This window comes from Podarcis bocagei (assembly GCF_964188305.1).
Source record: "Podarcis bocagei genome assembly, contig: HAP1_SCAFFOLD_215, whole genome shotgun sequence".
Taxonomy (NCBI): Eukaryota; Metazoa; Chordata; class Lepidosauria; order Squamata; family Lacertidae; genus Podarcis; species Podarcis bocagei.
Window position 1 is genome coordinate 83,476 of NW_027670233.1, and position 21,513 is coordinate 104,988.

The 21,513-nt window shown below is 47.2% G+C and overlaps 1 long non-coding RNA gene across 1 annotated transcript in view; it reads left to right on the forward strand.

Annotated features, from left to right (window-relative positions):
• The window catches only part of LOC308579578, a 77,998-nt gene extending 56,807 nt beyond the window's left edge, over window positions 1-21,191 (forward strand). The window contains exon 3 of the long non-coding RNA XR_014004544.1: window positions 21,061-21,191. This is a non-coding gene — a long non-coding RNA (uncharacterized lncRNA). The remainder of the gene's footprint in view (window positions 1-21,060) is intronic.
• The last annotated feature ends 322 nt before the right edge of the window (window positions 21,192-21,513 follow it).

The following is a 21,513-nucleotide window of genomic DNA, read 5'->3' on the forward strand; positions in this document are numbered from 1 at the left end:
AAATACTTTTGAAAAGACGCCACCGGACGACTCCGAGGGAAGACGTCAGAGAAACAGTAAAAGAGCCACGCTTTCCCGGACTCAATTCCAAGACGGAAAACGGGGGAGAAAAGGAAAAGTTTTAGACATCCCTAGACGACTCCGAGAGGTAACGTCTGACAGAAAAGTTCCGCGATTTCCTGGCCACTTTCCGAAAGGGAAAATCGGGGGAGAAAAGAGGAGAGTTGAAAACGTTCCCGGCCGACTCCAAAGGGTAACGTCAGAAATGAAAGAAGGAAAGTCTGGCTGTTGTGGGGACGTTACTTTCCCACCCCCCTCCCAATGTGTTTTACTTCAAACCATACTCACGTTCGAAGATGTCCCCCGCGGATCCCGGGATCCTTTCCCATTAGCCGGCTTGACCTCGCCTTTGCTCCCCCTGGTTGGGCTTTTGGTGACGATTGATTACCGCCCGCAAAGAGGAGGCAGGGAGAGGAAGAAGGATCCCTGGGCTAAGGTTGCCCAGTGGCGCCCGATCCCCTCTATCTCCCTCCTCACCTCTGCAGGAGAACCAAGTGTCCGTGAGCATGGTCGCCAAAACTGTTACCGGAAAAATCCGAGGGCTCCCTTGGACAAAACAAAGACACCAACCAGGATAACTTGGAGCAAAACAGCCGCCTGTAGGCTTGGCCTTTATTGAAGTGATGCATCAGGGTGTTCCCAGAAAAGACCCAGAAAAATAGTGCCAGGTCTTATAATAACTTTTGAAATTCCCCTCCTCTAGGTCAAGCCCACCCCCAGAAACATCATGCATACATTACAGAAAGGAGGGGTTGAGGGAGGAGTTGGTGGTGGTAACCTGAGTGTCCTGTCACCTGGCTGGTTCCTCCTTTCCCCCTCCCATGAGTCACTTCCAGGAGACAAAGGGGAGTTGGCAGTTTCCTGCCCCCAGAGGGAAGATCTGATCATTGTCCTTTGTTTCAGTCCATGCTGAATCCACTCCCATATGCAAGTTCTTTGTGATCTTGATTGCCTTCTGTCTGGGATCATCTGGGCAGGGCTCCAGTGGATGTGCTGAGATGGTGAAGGGATTATGGCTGACTAGGACCAAGTCACCCCCCTTTGATAGTTCTTGTCATTTGGAGTAAAATAAAAATGGAACAGTGCAATCCGATGTATGGTTGATTTTCTATGAATTTATAACAGAAATGTGGCATATGCAGTGTGTGAGTGTGTGAAGTTTGTACAAACAGAATGACTGGGGTGGGGTGGGGTTCCTGGTACAGTGGAGAGAGTTGGAAATGTTGGTGTTAGGAGTTGTGGTGGTAGTTTGGGAGCAGGGTTGGTGGGATTAGTATTATAGGAACAGCATCATAACTCACATTGATGGAACAACAAAGACACCAAAAGACGAAAAGCATCTTATACATAGACTGAAAGGGCTTAAAGTCAGTGAGAAAGAGGAGGATTGGTTTGAGAAGATACTGAATTATTTGGGTAGGTTTGAACAATTTGGGGCAATTAAAATATTAAAAGTTAAATAAACCTTGTGGAGGGAGGAGTGTTAAGGTATATAGAATTGTACATATGGTTGAGCTGAATATGTTATTATTGAATATGTATATCATTGAATATTGTATACCCAATGTATTTTTTATTAATAATAAGAAAAGACACAAAAAGAGTAGAAGCGTCTTATACGTACTGTTAATATTCAAAACCTCATATATTGTTATTATAATAATTTTATTAGTTTTTTTTTATTAATAATAATCCAATATAAACCACATTAATACAATACCAATTCATAATACAATTTAAAAAGCCAATTATTCTATTCCAAATTAAGCATTTTTTGATGACTTCCCATGTTGTGGTCTTGGGGAGATGCTGTTGTTGTTCCTTCTCCTGCTTCCATTCTTTTTTAATTCAAATAGTTCAGTTCCAATGTTGCTCCTTAATCTTCGCAGCCACTGACGTAGCCACTTGGTTCGTATTTAGCTATTCCATATCTTTCAATTTGCCAGAGCGGTTTATATCTTGTAACTTTCTGTGTGGAATATCTTTTAAGGTTGGTATTTCCCTTCCTGTTGTAATCTATTATTTCCGGTATTCCCCACCCCAACCCCACTCCGATAACTTGATTCTTGCTGTGCAATCGACTCTCCCATCTTTCATTGGCATTTTGCCCTTTCCCAGTAGTGATGTATGGAAGTGAGAGGTGGACTGTAAAGAAGGCTGATTGCTGAAGAATTGATGCTTTTGAATTATGGTGCTGGAGGAAACTCCAGCACCATAATTGGACAATGTTCTCGAAGCTACCAGCATGAGTTTGACTAAAGTGCGGGAGGCAGTGGAAGACGGGAGTGCCTGGCGTGCTCTGGTCCAGGGGGTCACGAAGAGGTGGACACAACTAAACGACTAAACCACAACTAGGGCTGACTTCCAGCTTTCCATTACTAATTAACATCCATTAATAATTATATTCCATTAGGAATTATTTTTCTTTCTTGAGTGAAGGATTGCCACATCATAAAACAATGTATTGCATGTATAGAGAAAGAACAAAGGCTGTTAGCATTTCAGGCTCCCCAATGCTGATTTTATGTTTGATATATTTCACACGCCTGTCTGAGTGAAGCGTGAGAAAGGAAGACTGTCTTATCTCCCTTCCGGTGTGAGACTGTGAAACTACTTTCACTTTTATGTCCTTCTGTTTTGTTGTTGGAGCTGATGAGAATGGATGCCATTATGCATATGTATGTAAATGTTATGTAAATAAATAGTAGTTTAGAACTACGATGCTTCTTTCTTCTGCTGTGTTAAGCCAGAAGGCTAGTGTGCATCAATCAAGTTGGTTTATGTCGCTGGAGTGCCCTGGAGAAGAAGGGGGTGCCTTTTCCAGAGCTATGCTCACCGGAGGACGCTCGGAGATCCGGGGGGGGGGCTGAAGGTAGCCCCGAGCGTTTTCCAACAAAGGCTTCCCTTCACCCACCTTCCAATCCGGTTACGACGATAGTCCTCTCCAGATCGAGACCCTCGCACTCAGTGGCTGATTCAATCAGCAGGTTATCTTGTCTCCTTCTTCCAGAGCATGTCTGTTTTTAAAGTCCAAATTCATATCTATCTTAAAAAACAGAGGAACCGCCGCTCATGGTGACTACGTTGGAGAGTTACCGATAAGTGCAGTGCCATGCACTCAGCGTCCCCTGCTCTGCATCTTAGAAGCAAGTGACAGGTATTGGACGATCTGCAAGTGAGAACTCACCCCGGGGGGGGGCTTGGGGGGGTTCCTGTGGGAATGTTCTGGGGTGCAGGAGAGGATATATTGACTAATTATATCCTTGTCCAACTTGTGCTAACAAGTTCCCAAAATATCAGCAGAGTTTATATACATTCCCCTTTAAGTACGCAACGGTAACGTGTGCACAGGTTCGCTAGAACCTCTATAATAATTACTCTGGTAATTTCCCCTTTGTTCCCTCTTAAAATAGAAGACACAACACAGTCTTTATAAAAGTATAAAAGAGTTTACTCACGATCTGTTCACAGTATGATCCCAGACGGCAGACAGGCTTAAAAAGGTAAAATACACTTAGAATCTATCTTATAGGAAGATAGCCCTCTCCTCTCTTGGCTGAGAGCCAAGAGGGCATCCTGCTTCTTCGAAAGGTGATGGCAGAGAGAGAGAGTGGCTGCCTGCCCTGTGCTTTTGTCATTACCTGCACAGGTGAGGCCACACCCACCTCTGGTCACATGCGGAGGAAGTCCGTCCCCAGGAAGTTTACCTGCTTGATGGACAGACATCCCTCCCCATGTTGTAACATGTACACTCTAGGAATGTTGTCATTGACTGCTCCTGTGTTTACATCCCACATACCCCTTCTCAGGCAATACAACATATACAAAACATAAACAACTTTATTCAACCACCCAGAGTCCCAGCTTGACACGTAGATTCTGGAAACTCTCTCTTGGTAGGGGTTTCGTCAGGATGTCAGCAGTCATCTCTTGGGTGCTGCAGTAGGATAGCTCCACAAGTCCATCCTGGATCATCTGGCGTATGTAGTGGTATTTAACCCCAATGTGTTTTGTTCTGGCCAGGAACTTCTCACTCTGCGTCAGCTTCAGGCAACTTTGATTGTCCTCTAGCAAGCTGACAGGCCCTTTTCTCACCAACCCAAAGTCCTTTATGAGTTGATCAAGCCAGGCGATCTCTCTGCAGGCTTCTGTTGCTGCAACGTATTCTGATTCTGTGGAAGATAATGCTACACAGCTCTGTTTATAACTGCCCCATGAGACAGGTCCATCCCCAAACATAAAAACATGACCACTTGTTGATTTATAATCAGCATTATCCCCAGCCCAATCAGCATCTGTATACCCAACCAACTTAGGGTCTTTGACGGCTGGTAACCTTAATTTACAATTCATGGTACCCTTCAAATATCGCACCACCCTCTTTACACCTGCCCAATCATGCTCAGTGGGAGAATTCACTTTTCTGCTAAGAATCCCCACAGCATTAGCTAAGTCAGGTCTACATGTGGTAACTAAATACAAAAGTTTACCAATCGCCGACCTGTAGTCATTGTTGTCTGGCAACTGCTTCGAATCCTGCTGATTCTTCAGGAAGTCAGTAGCCATCGGTGTAGCAACTGGATGTGCGTCTTGCATCTGCATGTGCTCAATTAGCTCGTGGATCTTCTGTCTTTGGCTGAGAAGAAATGAGCCGTCCTCTTCTCTTTCCACCTGGATCCCGAGGTAGTACTGGACATCTCCTAGCTCCTTGACCTCCACCTCCTTGCTAAGGTGTTTTACTATCTGTGTATAGTCTTTCTCACTTGCTGTGGCAATAATCAGGTCATCAACAAATGCTAGGATATATGAGAATTGTCCATTATTTGACTTACTGTACAAGCACTTGTCAGCGTCGCCTTGCTTGTACCCAAGTTGCGTCAACATTTTATGCAACTTCTGGTTCCAGGCTCTGGCAGCCTGTTTAAGTCCATAAAGTCCTTTCTGCAGTTTGCACACTAGATGTGCCTCATGTGGTTTTACAAAACCTTTGGGCTGCTTCATGTAAATTTCCTCTGAAATCTGCCCATGTAGAAAAGCGGTAGCAATGTCTATGTGTTTCACCCTCATTTTCTTGGAGGCTGCAATGCTTAAAAGCATTCTTACGCTGCTGTACCTCACAGTTGGTGCAAAAACTTCATCATAGTCTTCACCAAAACGCTGTGAAAATCCCTGTGCTACAAGTCTAGCTTTGTAGCGCTGCACTTCCCCTTCTGACCCCTTCTTAACCTTGAAAACCCATTTACTGCCAATGGCCTTCTTACCGGGAAGCAGCTCAGTGAGTGTCCAGGTCTTGTTCTGATGCAGTGCATCCATCTCCTCCTGCGCGGCCTTCCTCCAGAGACTGGCTTCTGCAGCTGGCATCTCCTGTATCTCTTCCCAAGTGGAAGGTTCCTGTGGAAACGCCGACCCTGCAAAGTAGGACAACCGTACTGGTGGGACACCTTTGTTGGTTCTGGATGAGATCCTGACCTCTGGTTGTGCGACCGCATCAGCTTCCTCATCCTCCTCCAACGCAGGCATGTCCTCATCTGAGTCCTCATCTTCGTCTCTGGTGCCGCCAGGGTTCTGGTCCTCTGCGTCTTCTGGTGCGTCACCTGTAGGGGGCGCTGTAACACTCGAAGGCAGATAATTACTTTGTGGGGTCTCAAAAGGGAAATATACAAACTCTTGAGTCCTTTCTGACTCATCTGAAGAATCCACAACAGTGTTCTTAGTGTCTACTTTTCCATATTCATCAAAATAAACCGCATGGTATGCATTCGTCTTACCAGTTTGTAAGTCCATAATTCTGTATCCTTTGCCTCCAGAAGCATATCCCACAAGGATACCTGCTTTTGCCCTGGAGTCAAGCTTGTGTCTGTGTTCCTTGGGCACGTGGAAGTAACACGGACTTCCAAACACACGTATGTGCGACAGATTGGGAGCTTTCCCATGCCAAAGTTCAAATGGTGTGCGCTCTGCACCTTTAGTTGGCAGTCTATTCTGCAAATAGACCGACGTGTACACTCCTTCGGCCCACAGCCTTTGTGGCAAACGTGCATCCTTTAGCATGCACCTTGTCATGTCCATAATGGACCTAAACTTTCTCTCAGCTATGGCATTCTGCTGTGGTGTGTAAGGAATTGTGGTTACGTGTGCAATTCCTTCCTTGGCCAGGAGAGCCTGCATTTCATTTGAGCAGTACTCACCTCCATTGTCGCTCATTAACACAGCTGGAGCTCTCTGGAATTTATTCTTGACCATGGCAATGTATTCCTGGAGCTTGTCCACTGTCTCACTCTTCTCTTTGAGGAAATATACAACACAAAATCTTGAAAAGTCATCCAGAAATATTAAAATATATCTATTCTTTCCCAGTGAGGGAACATTCATGGGTCCACATATGTCAGTGTGCACTATGTCAAGCACTTTGTTGCTTCTTTGTTCTGCACAACGTGGAAATGAAGGTTTTACAGCCTTCTCAGTAATACAGCTTATGCACTTTGCTGGAGCTTTGTTGCTCTGCTTTACCTGCAAACCTCTTACAAGATTTCTTTTCTGTAGATCCAGAATGACGCTGGCGTCCCTGTGTCCTAGCCTTCTGTGCCATAAGTCCAGATCTGCTTCATCCTTCTGTCTGGAATGTGCCACTTTTGCAGATTGGTTCTCTGAAAGATCAAGCTCATATACACCATTTATTAGCTTTGCTTGAGCAAACACTTTGCCATTTCTAGTCACTTTGCATTCTCCATTTCCAAATGTGACCTGGAAACCTTTCTTGTCCAAAGTGGACACGCTGATTAAATTGCAGCTCAGCTCTGGAACATACAAAACTCTAGAGATTGTGTTCTCAATGCATTCATTGTTTATATTGCATTTCAGGCTCATGGAACCTGCACCTTTTGCTTTAACAATGTTGCCATCTGCAATCTCAATTTCAGATCCTTCTTCATCATTTATCTCATTAATCTCATTAAAATAGTCCTTTTTATATGAAAAATGCGAACTCGCTCCTGAATCTAAAATCCATTTATTACGTTTATTTTCACGATTCTGGACAGCTAAGTTCCTTTCTTGCAGTAACCATGTGCATTCACATTTCCCCTTCTTTTCCCCTTTTGGCTGAAAGGGGTGGGGTTTCTTCGCTTTAGGAGCTCTGCAGTTCTTTGCAATGTGTCCTTCTTTGTTACAATTAAAGCAAATCACTTTCTTAGGCATCTCTTTGGACTTTGTACATTGCCTAGATGCATAACTGCTGTCCTTGCTTCTAGCATTTCTCACTGGAGATTCAGCTCTATCTCTGCATTCTTCTTTTAAATAACCAATCAAGTCTTTAAAAGACCTTGTCTATGAGCCATCAAACTTACAAATGCGCTAAAGCGTGGTCCAAGTGATGATAACAAAAATGCTATCTTTGTATCCTCATCAAAAGCTTTGGGAGTCAGATCAATTCTTTGAATAATCTCAGTAAACTTGTTGATGTGCTCTGTGAATTCCTCTTTTGAATTCATCCTCAATCTGGTTAATTTACACACCAAGTTTCTGAAGCTGTTTATGCTAGATTCTCCATATACGCGCTCAATATCTCTTAAGATTTGAGATGCATCATCTGTACTATTTATTAATGATAGCTGCTCATCGCGAAGTCCACTCAAAATTATGTGTCTAGCTTCGCTGTTCATGCGTTTCCAAGCACTTATCTTGGCTAGATCTTCCTCAGACGATCCTGTAGGCTGAGGCTTTAAAGCTTCCAAAATGTGCTTATAATCTAAACATGCTATCAAGCGCTGCTTCCAGTGCATGAAATTGTACTCATTCAGCACAGGCATTCCTAGCTTTGCATCACTATCAAAAGCTGCTCTAGCCATCTTAAAATCGAAAATTTGAAAATTTCTCAAAATTTCAAAATTTCTCAAAATTTTAAAATCAAAATCTCAAAAATCTCAAAATACAAAACAATTCTTCACTGCCTTGGGTCACTGTGAACTCTGAGGGAAGGGGGGGGGGTTGCTTAATCCCCACTGCACAATGGAACAAAGGACCATGTGCTTACCAGGAAGTTAACTCAGAAAAATACTACTCAACTCAAAATCACAATCCAATGCAATCCTTCAAAAATACGCGGAAATATGCAATACTGGGCCCATAACCCTTTGTGGGAATGTTCTGGGGTGCAGGAGAGGATATATTGACTAATTATATCCTTGTCCAACTTGTGCTAACAAGTTCCCAAAATATCAGCAGAGTTTATATACATTCCCCTTTAAGTACGCAACGGTAACGTGTGCACAGGTTCGCTAGAACCTCTATAATAATTACTCTGGTAATTTCCCCTTTGTTCCCTCTTAAAATAGAAGACACAACACAGTCTTTATAAAAGTATAAAAGAGTTTACTCACGATCTGTTCACAGTATGATCCCAGACGGCAGACAGGCTTAAAAAGGTAAAATACACTTAGAATCTATCTTATAGGAAGATAGCCCTCTCCTCTCTTGGCTGAGAGCCAAGAGGGCATCCTGCTTCTTCGAAAGGTGATGGCAGAGAGAGAGAGTGGCTGCCTGCCCTGTGCTTTTGTCATTACCTGCACAGGTGAGGCCACACCCACCTCTGGTCACATGCGGAGGAAGTCCGTCCCCAGGAAGTTTACCTGCTTGATGGACAGACATCCCTCCCCATGTTGTAACATGTACACTCTAGGAATGTTGTCATTGACTGCTCCTGTGTTTACATCCCACAGTTCCAAGGATAATAACTCTCCAATCCTCCTTAATTATCTGCATGTCCACTATCATGGGATCTGCTGTTTGCCATGGCAGCTCCAGATTGGAAGTGCTATTGTTTATATTTTACAAATAAATTGTGTCACAACACCTCATTCTTAGCTATGTGAAGAGGGAAGTGTTCATATAAAACATTATCTCGGGGGGGGGGGGCAGATCTGTTTAGCGGCATAACCAGGAAGGACTGGCCTCCTAGCTGCAAATCTTGCATGAGGAGGGAATGTGGCAGAGCAGAGAGTGGGCAGTGCCAGAGAGACCTCGATGCAATGGGGATGTGGCCTAAGTGTGTGTTAAATGCTTCACTGGAAGCTCCTATCACATTATCCCCAAGATAACACACCTAGGGGAGAAATCCTGTGGATGTCTATAGTGTGCAGGTGCCAGACTTAAGGGTCAACTTTCTACAAATCCACTAGCTGCCTGGAGGCAGGAGCCACCTCTGAGCATTGAGGCAGCCAAGAGGAAGCCTCCTTTGAAGGTCATAGGGGCACGTGGACCTGGCGTGGCCAGTTTTCAGGGCTCTTTCCAGGAACGGCTGAACCCATCCTTCACAAGTGAGGCCTGGTGTGCTCTCAAAGGGGTGGGGAAGGGAGGGAGAGGCCCAAGGGCTCTGCCTCCTCCACATCTCCCAGGGGTTTAGCCTGTATCTGGACTGCACCACTTCAGCCTGCAAGGAAGACCCTCTTTTCTGGGACACATCACATGGATTCCACCACTTGGGGAAGCAGACCAAGTCAGGGGGGAGGAGATGTCCAGCCAGGACCCTCCTCCCTTGGGAGAAGGAGTGCACTGGGGAGCAGTCCATCCTGCCAGCTGCCTCCCCTGCAGTCTGAGGCGGGACAGATCCTGCCCAGCCATAGATCCACCACTGGGGAGGAGTGCAACTGAGCCAGTGTGGTGTAGTGGTTAAGAGCGGCAGACTCCTAATCTGGGGAACCGGGTTCGCGTCTCCGCTCCTCCACATGCAGCTGCTGGGTGACCTTGGGCCAGTCACACTTCTTTGAAGTCTCTCAGCCCCACTCACCTCACAGAGTGTTTGTTGTGGGGGAGGAAGGGAAAGGAGAATGTGAGCCGCTTTGAGACTCCTGAAGGGGAGTGAAAGGCGGGATATCAAATCCAAACTCTTCTTCTTCTTCTTCTATTGATGCTCCCCTGAGATTTCCTGTAACAGGAATAGCATCTCCGCTGGGTCACGTCCTTGCATGACAAAATGAGTAACAAAATGAACTTCAACAGGGACAAATGTCAGGCTCTGCACTTAGGCAGGAAGACCCACCTGCACAAATAGAGGATGGGGGACACCTGCCTGACTAGCAGTACATGTGAGAAGGATCCAGGGGTCTCGGTGGACCACCAGCTTAACCTGAGTCCGCAGGGTGATGCAGCAACAAAGAAAGAGAACTCTGTTCTAGGCTGTAGGGTAGGACTCGAACCCATGGCCTCAAGCTGCAAGAAAGGCGATTCTGACGAAACCTTTGCCAGCAAGAGCTGTTTGGCAGGGGAAGAGACTCCCAGGAGAGGGGGCGATGCTCTGGCTCTGTCTTCCAAGGGGGAGAGGAAGGGGGGAGATGCTGTTGTTGTTCCTTCTCCTGCTTCCATTCTTTTTTAATTCAAATAGTTCAGTTCCAATGTTGCTCCTTAATCTTCGCAGCCACTGACGTAGCCACTTGGTTCGTATTTAGCTATTCCATATCTTTCAATTTGCCAGAGCGGTTTATATCTTGTAACTTTCTGTGTGGAATATCTTTTAAGGTTGGTATTTCCCTTCCTGTTGTAATCTATTATTTCCGGTATTCCCCACCCCAACCCCACTCCGATAACTTGATTCTTGCTGTGCAATCGACTCTCCCATCTTTCATTGGCATTTTGCCCTTTCCCAGTAGTGATGTATGGAAGTGAGAGGTGGACTGTAAAGAAGGCTGATTGCTGAAGAATTGATGCTTTTGAATTATGGTGCTGGAGGAAACTCCAGCACCATAATTGGACAATGTTCTCGAAGCTACCAGCATGAGTTTGACTAAAGTGCGGGAGGCAGTGGAAGACGGGAGTGCCTGGCGTGCTCTGGTCCAGGGGGTCACGAAGAGGTGGACACAACTAAACGACTAAACCACAACTAGGGCTGACTTCCAGCTTTCCATTACTAATTAACATCCATTAATAATTATATTCCATTAGGAATTATTTTTCTTTCTTGAGTGAAGGATTGCCACATCATAAAACAATGTATTGCATGTATAGAGAAAGAACAAAGGCTGTTAGCATTTCAGGCTCCCCAATGCTGATTTTATGTTTGATATATTTCACACGCCTGTCTGAGTGAAGCGTGAGAAAGGAAGACTGTCTTATCTCCCTTCCGGTGTGAGACTGTGAAACTACTTTCACTTTTATGTCCTTCTGTTTTGTTGTTGGAGCTGATGAGAATGGATGCCATTATGCATATGTATGTAAATGTTATGTAAATAAATAGTAGTTTAGAACTACGATGCTTCTTTCTTCTGCTGTGTTAAGCCAGAAGGCTAGTGTGCATCAATCAAGTTGGTTTATGTCGCTGGAGTGCCCTGGAGAAGAAGGGGGTGCCTTTTCCAGAGCTATGCTCACCGGAGGACGCTCGGAGATCCGGGGGGGGGGGCTGAAGGTAGCCCCGAGCGTTTTCCAACAAAGGCTTCCCTTCACCCACCTTCCAATCCGGTTACGACGATAGTCCTCTCCAGATCGAGACCCTCGCACTCAGTGGCTGATTCAATCAGCAGGTTATCTTGTCTCCTTCTTCCAGAGCATGTCTGTTTTTAAAGTCCAAATTCATATCTATCTTAAAAAACAGAGGAACCGCCGCTCATGGTGACTACGTTGGAGAGTTACCGATAAGTGCAGTGCCATGCACTCAGCGTCCCCTGCTCTGCATCTTAGAAGCAAGTGACAGGTATTGGACGATCTGCAAGTGAGAACTCACCCCGGGGGGGGGGCTTGGGGGGGTTCCTGTGGGAATGTTCTGGGGTGCAGGAGAGGATATATTGACTAATTATATCCTTGTCCAACTTGTGCTAACAAGTTCCCAAAATATCAGCAGAGTTTATATACATTCCCCTTTAAGTACGCAACGGTAACGTGTGCACAGGTTCGCTAGAACCTCTATAATAATTACTCTGGTAATTTCCCCTTTGTTCCCTCTTAAAATAGAAGACACAACACAGTCTTTATAAAAGTATAAAAGAGTTTACTCACGATCTGTTCACAGTATGATCCCAGACGGCAGACAGGCTTAAAAAGGTAAAATACACTTAGAATCTATCTTATAGGAAGATAGCCCTCTCCTCTCTTGGCTGAGAGCCAAGAGGGCATCCTGCTTCTTCGAAAGGTGATGGCAGAGAGAGAGAGTGGCTGCCTGCCCTGTGCTTTTGTCATTACCTGCACAGGTGAGGCCACACCCACCTCTGGTCACATGCGGAGGAAGTCCGTCCCCAGGAAGTTTACCTGCTTGATGGACAGACATCCCTCCCCATGTTGTAACATGTACACTCTAGGAATGTTGTCATTGACTGCTCCTGTGTTTACATCCCACAGTTCCAAGGATAATAACTCTCCAATCCTCCTTAATTATCTGCATGTCCACTATCATGGGATCTGCTGTTTGCCATGGCAGCTCCAGATTGGAAGTGCTATTGTTTATATTTTACAAATAAATTGTGTCACAACACCTCATTCTTAGCTATGTGAAGAGGGAAGTGTTCATATAAAACATTATCTCGGGGGGGGGGGCAGATCTGTTTAGCGGCATAACCAGGAAGGACTGGCCTCCTAGCTGCAAATCTTGCATGAGGAGGGAATGTGGCAGAGCAGAGAGTGGGCAGTGCCAGAGAGACCTCGATGCAATGGGGATGTGGCCTAAGTGTGTGTTAAATGCTTCACTGGAAGCTCCTATCACATTATCCCCAAGATAACACACCTAGGGGAGAAATCCTGTGGATGTCTATAGTGTGCAGGTGCCAGACTTAAGGGTCAACTTTCTACAAATCCACTAGCTGCCTGGAGGCAGGAGCCACCTCTGAGCATTGAGGCAGCCAAGAGGAAGCCTCCTTTGAAGGTCATAGGGGCACGTGGACCTGGCGTGGCCAGTTTTCAGGGCTCTTTCCAGGAACGGCTGAACCCATCCTTCACAAGTGAGGCCTGGTGTGCTCTCAAAGGGGTGGGGAAGGGAGGGAGAGGCCCAAGGGCTCTGCCTCCTCCACATCTCCCAGGGGTTTAGCCTGTATCTGGACTGCACCACTTCAGCCTGCAAGGAAGACCCTCTTTTCTGGGACACATCACATGGATTCCACCACTTGGGGAAGCAGACCAAGTCAGGGGGGAGGAGATGTCCAGCCAGGACCCTCCTCCCTTGGGAGAAGGAGTGCACTGGGGAGCAGTCCATCCTGCCAGCTGCCTCCCCTGCAGTCTGAGGCGGGACAGATCCTGCCCAGCCATAGATCCACCACTGGGGAGGAGTGCAACTGAGCCAGTGTGGTGTAGTGGTTAAGAGCGGCAGACTCCTAATCTGGGGAACCGGGTTCGCGTCTCCGCTCCTCCACATGCAGCTGCTGGGTGACCTTGGGCCAGTCACACTTCTTTGAAGTCTCTCAGCCCCACTCACCTCACAGAGTGTTTGTTGTGGGGGAGGAAGGGAAAGGAGAATGTGAGCCGCTTTGAGACTCCTGAAGGGGAGTGAAAGGCGGGATATCAAATCCAAACTCTTCTTCTTCTTCTTCTATTGATGCTCCCCTGAGATTTCCTGTAACAGGAATAGCATCTCCGCTGGGTCACGTCCTTGCATGACAAAATGAGTAACAAAATGAACTTCAACAGGGACAAATGTCAGGCTCTGCACTTAGGCAGGAAGACCCACCTGCACAAATAGAGGATGGGGGACACCTGCCTGACTAGCAGTACATGTGAGAAGGATCCAGGGGTCTTGGTGGACCACCAGCTTAACCTGAGTCCGCAGGGTGATGCAGCAACAAAGAAAGAGAACTCTGTTCTAGGCTGTAGGGTAGGACTCGAACCCATGGCCTCAAGCTGCAAGAAAGGCGATTCTGACGAAACCTTTGCCAGCAAGAGCTGTTTGGCAGGGGAAGAGACTCCCAGGAGAGGGGGCGATGCTCTGGCTCTGTCTTCCAAGGGGGAGAGGAAGGGGGGAGCCCTGGATCTGGAGAGGAGGGGCGGCGGAAGAGCGCTTTGCTAGGAAGGGGGAAAACCTTGGCATTTCCATCTTGCCTTTGAACCAAAGCTGTCCTGCGAGCAGCTCACACAAAATCAGCGGATCTATATATATATATATATATATATATATATATGCAGGTTTTGGTGTCTTCGGGTGTCTTCCCGTGTAAGAGTTGGGGTGTCTAGGCGACGTTTCGACGAGGTCTCACTCGTCATCTTCAGGCTGGTGCTTTCGGCTTCTTGTTACTAGAACAGAGCAGGATCTCAGTGTTTGAGTTCCTATAAATACTGTTGAGGGGGTGTGGTGTATAGCCTCCAACGTTCTGGGCAGATAGGAAGTTCCTAGGTTAATGTGCCTTTTCTTCTTTTGTTCATTAATTACTTGAGGGATATCTTGAGTGATTACTTGAGTGATATTCTGAGTACCACTTAGGAGGGTCATTAGGTGTGGATTAGTTGCTAAAGCTTTCGTGTCTTGACCTCTTGACCTTGTGAAGAGTTTTTCTGAGAAGATGGCTGTACTGCACTTAGTTGTGCTCTGGCTTGGCTTCGTGTATAGGGGCGAGCTGTGGTTTTGTGCCCTGTGCCAGCCAGATCTGTGTAGGGATTGCAGGGGGGTGCAGCATCCGGAGGTGCCACTATGGTTTGGCTACTGGATGGTGTCTGTAATTTATCTGTGGAGAGGGTCTGGGTTTGGGTCTGGTGTGGTTGATTGGAGATGGCGTTCTGTGTGCCTCTGGTTCTGGTGTCGGTTTTTGTGGGGAGGGCTAATTTCCAGATGTCTGGCAGGCGGGACGTGTCGTCACGCTTGTTCATGTTGTGAGGGTGTTTCTCTATCTCGATGGCTTCCATGATTATTCTCTTGTGGTGATGTTCCATGTTAAAGAGCAATTTGGAATCTGCAAAATTAATTTCGTGTCCTGTTTCTTTCATGTGTTGGTAAAGAGAGGAAGTTTTTTCTTCTTTTTTGACGGCATTCTTGTGTTCTGCGATACGTGCATTTATTCGTCTGTTTGTTTGTCCAATGTACGTGGCTGGGCAGACTTTGCAGGGTATTTCATAGACCCCTTGGTTTTCTAACTGGATTTTATCTTTTGGGTTTCTGAGGATATTGGCTATTTTTTGGTTGGTGCAAAAGGCTGTTTTGATATTGTGTTTATGGAGGATTTTGCTAATTTTATCTGTAGTGCCCTTGATATAAGGAAGGAGGGCCATGCCATTGTTTTCTTCTGTGTCTTGGTTTTTGGGGGGTGTTTCTTTTTGGATTAGCTTCGTAACCCTGTTTTGCTGGTATCCGTTGGCGATTAACACATTTGAGAGATTCTGTAACTCAGTTGTCAAGTGGTCTTTGTCAGCCAGGCGTTTGGTTCTGGAGATGAGAGTCTTGGCTACGGAGTTTATTTGTGCAGGGTGGTGGTGTGATTGTGCATGTAAGTAGCGGTTGGTGTGTGTTTTTTTCCGGTAGATAGTGTGTCCTAGGGAGCCATCAGGTTTTTTGTAGATTAGGACGTCAAGGAAGGGAAGTTGGTTGTTGGCTTCTATTTCCATAGTGAATTGTATTTTGGGGTGTAGGCTGTTGAGATGTGTGAGGAAGCTATCTAGTTTTTCCTTCCCGTGTGGCCAAATTACAAAGGTGTCGTCAACATATCTGAGCCAAAGTTTGGGTTTGTGTTCTGACTTGTCTAAAGCATTGGTTTCAAAGTGTTCCATGTACAGATTTGCGATGACCGGTGAGAGGGGTGATCCCATAGGTGCTCCTTCTATCTGTTTGTATCTTTGTCCATTGTGGATGAAGTACGTGTTGGTTAGGCAGTGGTTGGTCAGGTCCAGGATGTATTCGGGGGGATTGTATTTGTTTTGAATGGCTGTCAAGGCTTCATTAATGGGCACTTGTGTGAAGAGAGATACAACATCGAAGCTCACAAGTAGGTCATCGGGATGTAGGTTTTGTTTCTTTATTGTTTCTATGAACTGGAAGGAGTTTGTAACGTGTGAAGCGATAGATTCTGCATAGGGCTGAAGTTGCTTAGCGAGAAATTTAGCGAGATTTTGTAGAGGTGAGCCTATGGAGCTGACTATTGGTCTGAGTGGTGTTCCTTCTTTGTGTATCTTGGGGAGACCGTAGAGTTTGGGGCATCTGGATGATTTTTCTCTGGGGATGATTCTTAGCTGGATTTCTTCACTGATAGGAGAGGCTTTTATTTTGGATTTGGTGGTTTTTTCCAGATAGGTGGTGGGATCTGTTTTTATAGGTTGGTAGGTAGGGTCTTGGAGTAGATTTGATAGTTTTGCTTGGTAGTCCGATGTGTTCATCACAACAGTGGCATTACCTTTGTCTGCTGGGAGAATGATTATGTTGTTGTCTTTCCTCAGGTTGGTGAGTGCTTTCTGTTCTTCTTTGTGTAAATTGCTTCTGGGTGGTTTGCTGGAGCAGAGGATGTTGGTGACTTCAAGTCTGATTTTATTGGCTTCATCTGGGTTGATTTTGGTTAGGCTAGCTTCGACTCCGCATGTGATGTTTTCCGTGGGGATGCGTCTCGGGGCGACTGCAAAGTTGAAACCTTTGGAGAGTACTTTGGTTTCAGTTGAGGTGAGGATCCTGTCTGATATGTTATGTACTGTTTGTTTCATGGGTTGTTGTGGAGGGTGGCTGGGCTTCTGGCGTTTCTCTAGTTTGTGGAGTTTGTTGGTGTGTATGTCTGTCTTATGTGAGGACTCTGTTTCAGCTCTCCAAACGGCTAGTTGTTTGCATTTGTCCCAGAGTGCAGGGTGGATTTTGTTACAGAGTTTGAGGTGAAGAGTGAGCAGATCTTTGTTGGTTTGGTTTAGTAGGTATCTTTTCTTATGTAGTTCGTTTCTGATTAGGGATAGTTCAGTTCGTTTCAGGATCCTTTCGGTAGCTGGGGTTTTAGAGTGGAATTTAAGTTGGAAGCATGTGGGAATTAAGTTGTTGTCTCAGCAGTTGCGTAGGAACAAGAGATCACATAAGATGGTGGCTCTTCGGATTTCTACTTTCTCGTAGGTTCTTGTCAGCTGGAAGGTTTCCTCCCCGTAGAGGTGAGATATTTGCTTTCGTAGATTTTCACGGGTACAGGAATGTAGGTTTTGGTGTCTTCGGGTGTCTTCCCGTGTAAGAGTTGGGGTGTCTAGGCGACGTTTCGACGAGGTCTCACTCGTCATCTTCAGGCTGGTGCTTTCGGCTTCTTGTTACTAGAACAGAGCAGGATCTCAGTGTTTGAGTTCCTATAAATACTGTTGAGGGGGTGTGGTGTATAGCCTCCAACGTTCTGGGCAGATAGGAAGTTCCTAGGTTAATGTGCCTTTTCTTCTTTTGTTCATTAATTACTTGAGGGATATCTTGAGTGATTACTTGAGTGATATTCTGAGTACCACTTAGGAGGGTCATTAGGTGTGGATTAGTTGCTAAAGCTTTCGTGTCTTGACCTCTTGACCTTGTGAAGAGTTTTTCTGAGAAGATGGTTGTACTGCACTTAGTTGTGCTCTGGCTTGGCTTCGTGTATAGGGGCGAGCTGTGGTTTTGTGCCCTGTGCCAGCCAGATCTGTGTAGGGATTGCAGGGGGGTGCAGCATCCGGAGGTGCCACTATGGTTTGGCTACTGGATGGTGTCTGTAATTTATCTGTGGAGAGGGTCTGGGTTTGGGTCTGGTGTGGTTGATTGGAGATGGCGTTCTGTGTGCCTCTGGTTCTGGTGTCGGTTTTTGTGGGGAGGGCTAATTTCCAGATGTCTGGCAGGCGGGACGTGTCGTCACCCCTCTCACCGGTCATCGCAAATCTGTACATGGAACACTTTGAAACCAATGCTTTAGACAAGTCAGAACACAAACCCAAACTTTGGCTCAGATATGTTGACGACACCTTTGTAATTTGGCCACACGGGAAGGAAAAACTAGATAGCTTCCTCACACATCTCAACAGCCTACACCCCAAAATACAATTCACTATGGAAATAGAAGCCAACAACCAACTTCCCTTCCTTGACGTCCTAATCTACAAAAAACCTGATGGCTCCCTAGGACACACTATCTACCGGAAAAAAACACACACCAACCGCTACTTACATGCACAATCACACCACCACCCTGCACAAATAAACTCCGTAGCCAAGACTCTCATCTCCAGAACCAAACGCCTGGCTGACAAAGACCACTTGACAACTGAGTTACAGAATCTCTCAAATGTGTTAATCGCCAACGGATACCAGCAAAACAGGGTTACGAAGCTAATCCAAAAAGAAACACCCCCCAAAAACCAAGACACAGAAGAAAACAATGGCATGGCCCTCCTTCCTTATATCAAGGGCACTACAGATAAAATTAGCAAAATCCTCCATAAACACAATATCAAAACAGCCTTTTGCACCAACCAAAAAATAGCCAATATCCTCAGAAACCCAAAAGATAAAATCCAGTTAGAAAACCAAGGGGTCTATGAAATACCCTGCAAAGTCTGCCCAGCCACGTACATTGGACAAACAAACAGACGAATAAATGCACGTATCGCAGAACACAAGAATGCCGTCAAAAAAGAAGAAAAAACTTCCTCTCTTTACCAACACATGAAAGAAACAGGACACGAAATTAATTTTGCAGATTCCAAATTGCTCTTTAACATGGAACATCACCACAAGAGAATAATCATGGAAGCCATCGAGATAGAGAAACACCCTCACAACATGAACAAGCGTGACGACACGTCCCGCCTGCCAGACATCTGGAAATTAGCCCTCCCCACAAAAACCGACACCAGAACCAGAGGCACACAGAACGCCATCTCCAATCAACCACACCAGACCCAAACCCAGACCCTCTCCACAGATAAATTACAGACACCATCCAGTAGCCAAACCATAGTGGCACCTCCGGATGCTGCACCCCCCTGCAATCCCTACACAGATCTGGCTGGCACAGGGCACAAAACCACAGCTCGCCCCTATACACGAAGCCAAGCCAGAGCACAACTAAGTGCAGTACAACCATCTTCTCAGAAAAACTCTTCACAAGGTCAAGAGGTCAAGACACGAAAGCTTTAGCAACTAATCCACACCTAATGACCCTCCTAAGTGGTACTCAGAATATCACTCAAGTAATCACTCAAGATATCCCTCAAGTAATTAATGAACAAAAGAAGAAAAGGCACATTAACCTAGGAACTTCCTCTCTGCCCAGAACGTTGGAGGCTATACACCACACCCCCTCAACAGTATTTATAGGAACTCAAACACTGAGATCCTGCTCTGTTCTAGTAACAAGAAGCCGAAAGCACCAGCCTGAAGATGACGAGTGAGACCTCGTCGAAACGTCGCCTAGACACCCCAACTCTTACACGGGAAGACACCCGAAGACACCAAAACCTACATTCCTGTACCCGTGAAAATCTACGAAAGCATATATATATATATATATATATATATATATATATATATATATATATATAATGGCGAGGGAGAGCAGCATTTAGGGTGGTCCTAAGTTACTGCTCCGAGTCCCCAAAGGGCGCAGCAACTCCGGTCTACTTTGCGGGGCTGTTGTAACGGGGACCCCCTGCCTCCCCCCCCCCGCCTCTCCCGGCAAGGGATTAAAAGGGGGGGGTATCACCTTCCCGCCCCGGAGGGCTTTTTCCCAGTGGGGGGGGTCTCCTTCCCTGCCGCCTCCGGGGATCGATCCCGGGACTTTCTCAGGAGAGAATCAGGAAAACGGAGCTGGTTTGGGAGGAGGAGAATTGGTGTCTTCGGGGAGGGAGGGGCCACTCATTCCTCCCCCCCCCAGTCAGTGAGCTCCGCTTCCAGGGAGGGGGGGCAAGGGGGAGGGGAGGGGCCTGATCCACCTTCCCGGAAGAGGAGCAGCTCTGCGGAGGAGGGGAAAGAGGTGCGAAATATATCTATATATGGGGGGGGGGGAGAGAGAAGGAGGGGCTTTTCCTCCCCCTGAATCTGCAAACAGGGCAGCTGGGAAGGGGGGGCAGGATTTGGGGCGGGGGGGTGAAAGGAAAGTGGGGGATCCCTCCCCCTCCCCCTCCCTTCTGGGGATCCGGCGAGCGGGGGAGGGGCTGGTTTAGGAGCCCCTCCCCCCGAGGGGGCGCCTCCTTGGAGACCCCCCAGCCCTTAGTCTTGCGGGGAAGGAAATGGGAATAGCGGAGCGAGCAAGGGAGGGGGGAGAGGAGATGCTCAGCCGCCCCCCCGGGAAGGACAAGGGAGGCCCCCCCCGGGCTGGGACTTGAACCCAGGCCCCAGTTCTGGCTTCCCCCTGGCAGGAATCCCTGGGGCGCCGCCATCCTGGCTTGGTGGGGAGTCCATGGAAGGGTTAATGGGGGCGAGAGAGGCCTGGATGGAGACCCCCCCCCCGTCTCCCTCCTGGGATGGGGAGAGAAGATTTGGCAGGAAGGCTGAGCCGGCCAGGGGGGCCTCTGGGGAAAGGGGACCCTCGGAGGTGGAGGGAGGAAGGGAAGCATCCCTGGGGGAGGGATCAAAGCCATCTTGGAGAAAGAGAGGGGGACTGGGGGGGGCGCCTGCCTTGACCTCTCCCTCCTGCCCAGGAATCTGCCATGACTCCACGTAGACCAGCGAGAGATCCCTGAGCAGGAGCCCCGATCCAGCCACCCTCTCCTCCCCTGAAGCTCAGTCCTTGCCCTGCCTTAGGTCCCAGATCAGGAGCTGCAGGGGGCGCTGGGGGCTGTGAGAGCGAGTCCAACCATGGGAGGGGGAGAGGAAAGGGAGGAAGCCCCCTTTATTATTCCCCCCCCCTTTGAGGCTTCTCTCTGGGCAACTCCAGTCTCTCCCACATGCCTGGGTTTCCGTGGAGAAGCATCTAAAGGTCTCTCCCCCCCCCCCAGACACCTGCGCTCAACTCCTCCTCTCCCTTCAGCCAGGTTTCCATTATTCCCACTATATCAGATCTCTTAACTCTGTGGGATTCAAGATTGTTATGGAAATGGGTGGGTTCCCGTGTTCCCCCCTCAAGAGCCTGCATTATTATTATTATTACAGTAGTATTATTACAGTAGTACCTCGGGTTACATACTCCGCTTCAGGTTACAGACTCCGCTAACCCAGGATGAGAACAGACATTGTGCTCCGGTGGCACGGCGGCAGCAGGAGGCCCCATTAGCTGAAGTGGGGCTTCAGGTTAAGAGCAGTTTCAGGTTAAGAACGGACCACGAGAACGAAGCAAGGACCACTGTACTGCAGTTTCAATTATTGTTATTTTTATTTATTTATTTAATCTATTAGTTGCTTGCTCTTGCCCAGGGCAGCCCAAAGGGACTTACAACCAGTTGTTGTTGTTGTTGTTGTTATGTTCCATGGTGATACTCCAAGGCCTTCTTTGTCGTGTTTCCTGTATTTGGGGCGGTAGAGACAAGGCTGTTCTCGGGGCCTGCTCCCCCACTAGGGAAACTGAGGCAGCCCCCTCAGGCAGGAGATGCAGGGAGGGGCAAGGAGGGGACGGAGCTGAGTCCCAGTTGGCCAGCCCTGATTTAACCCTC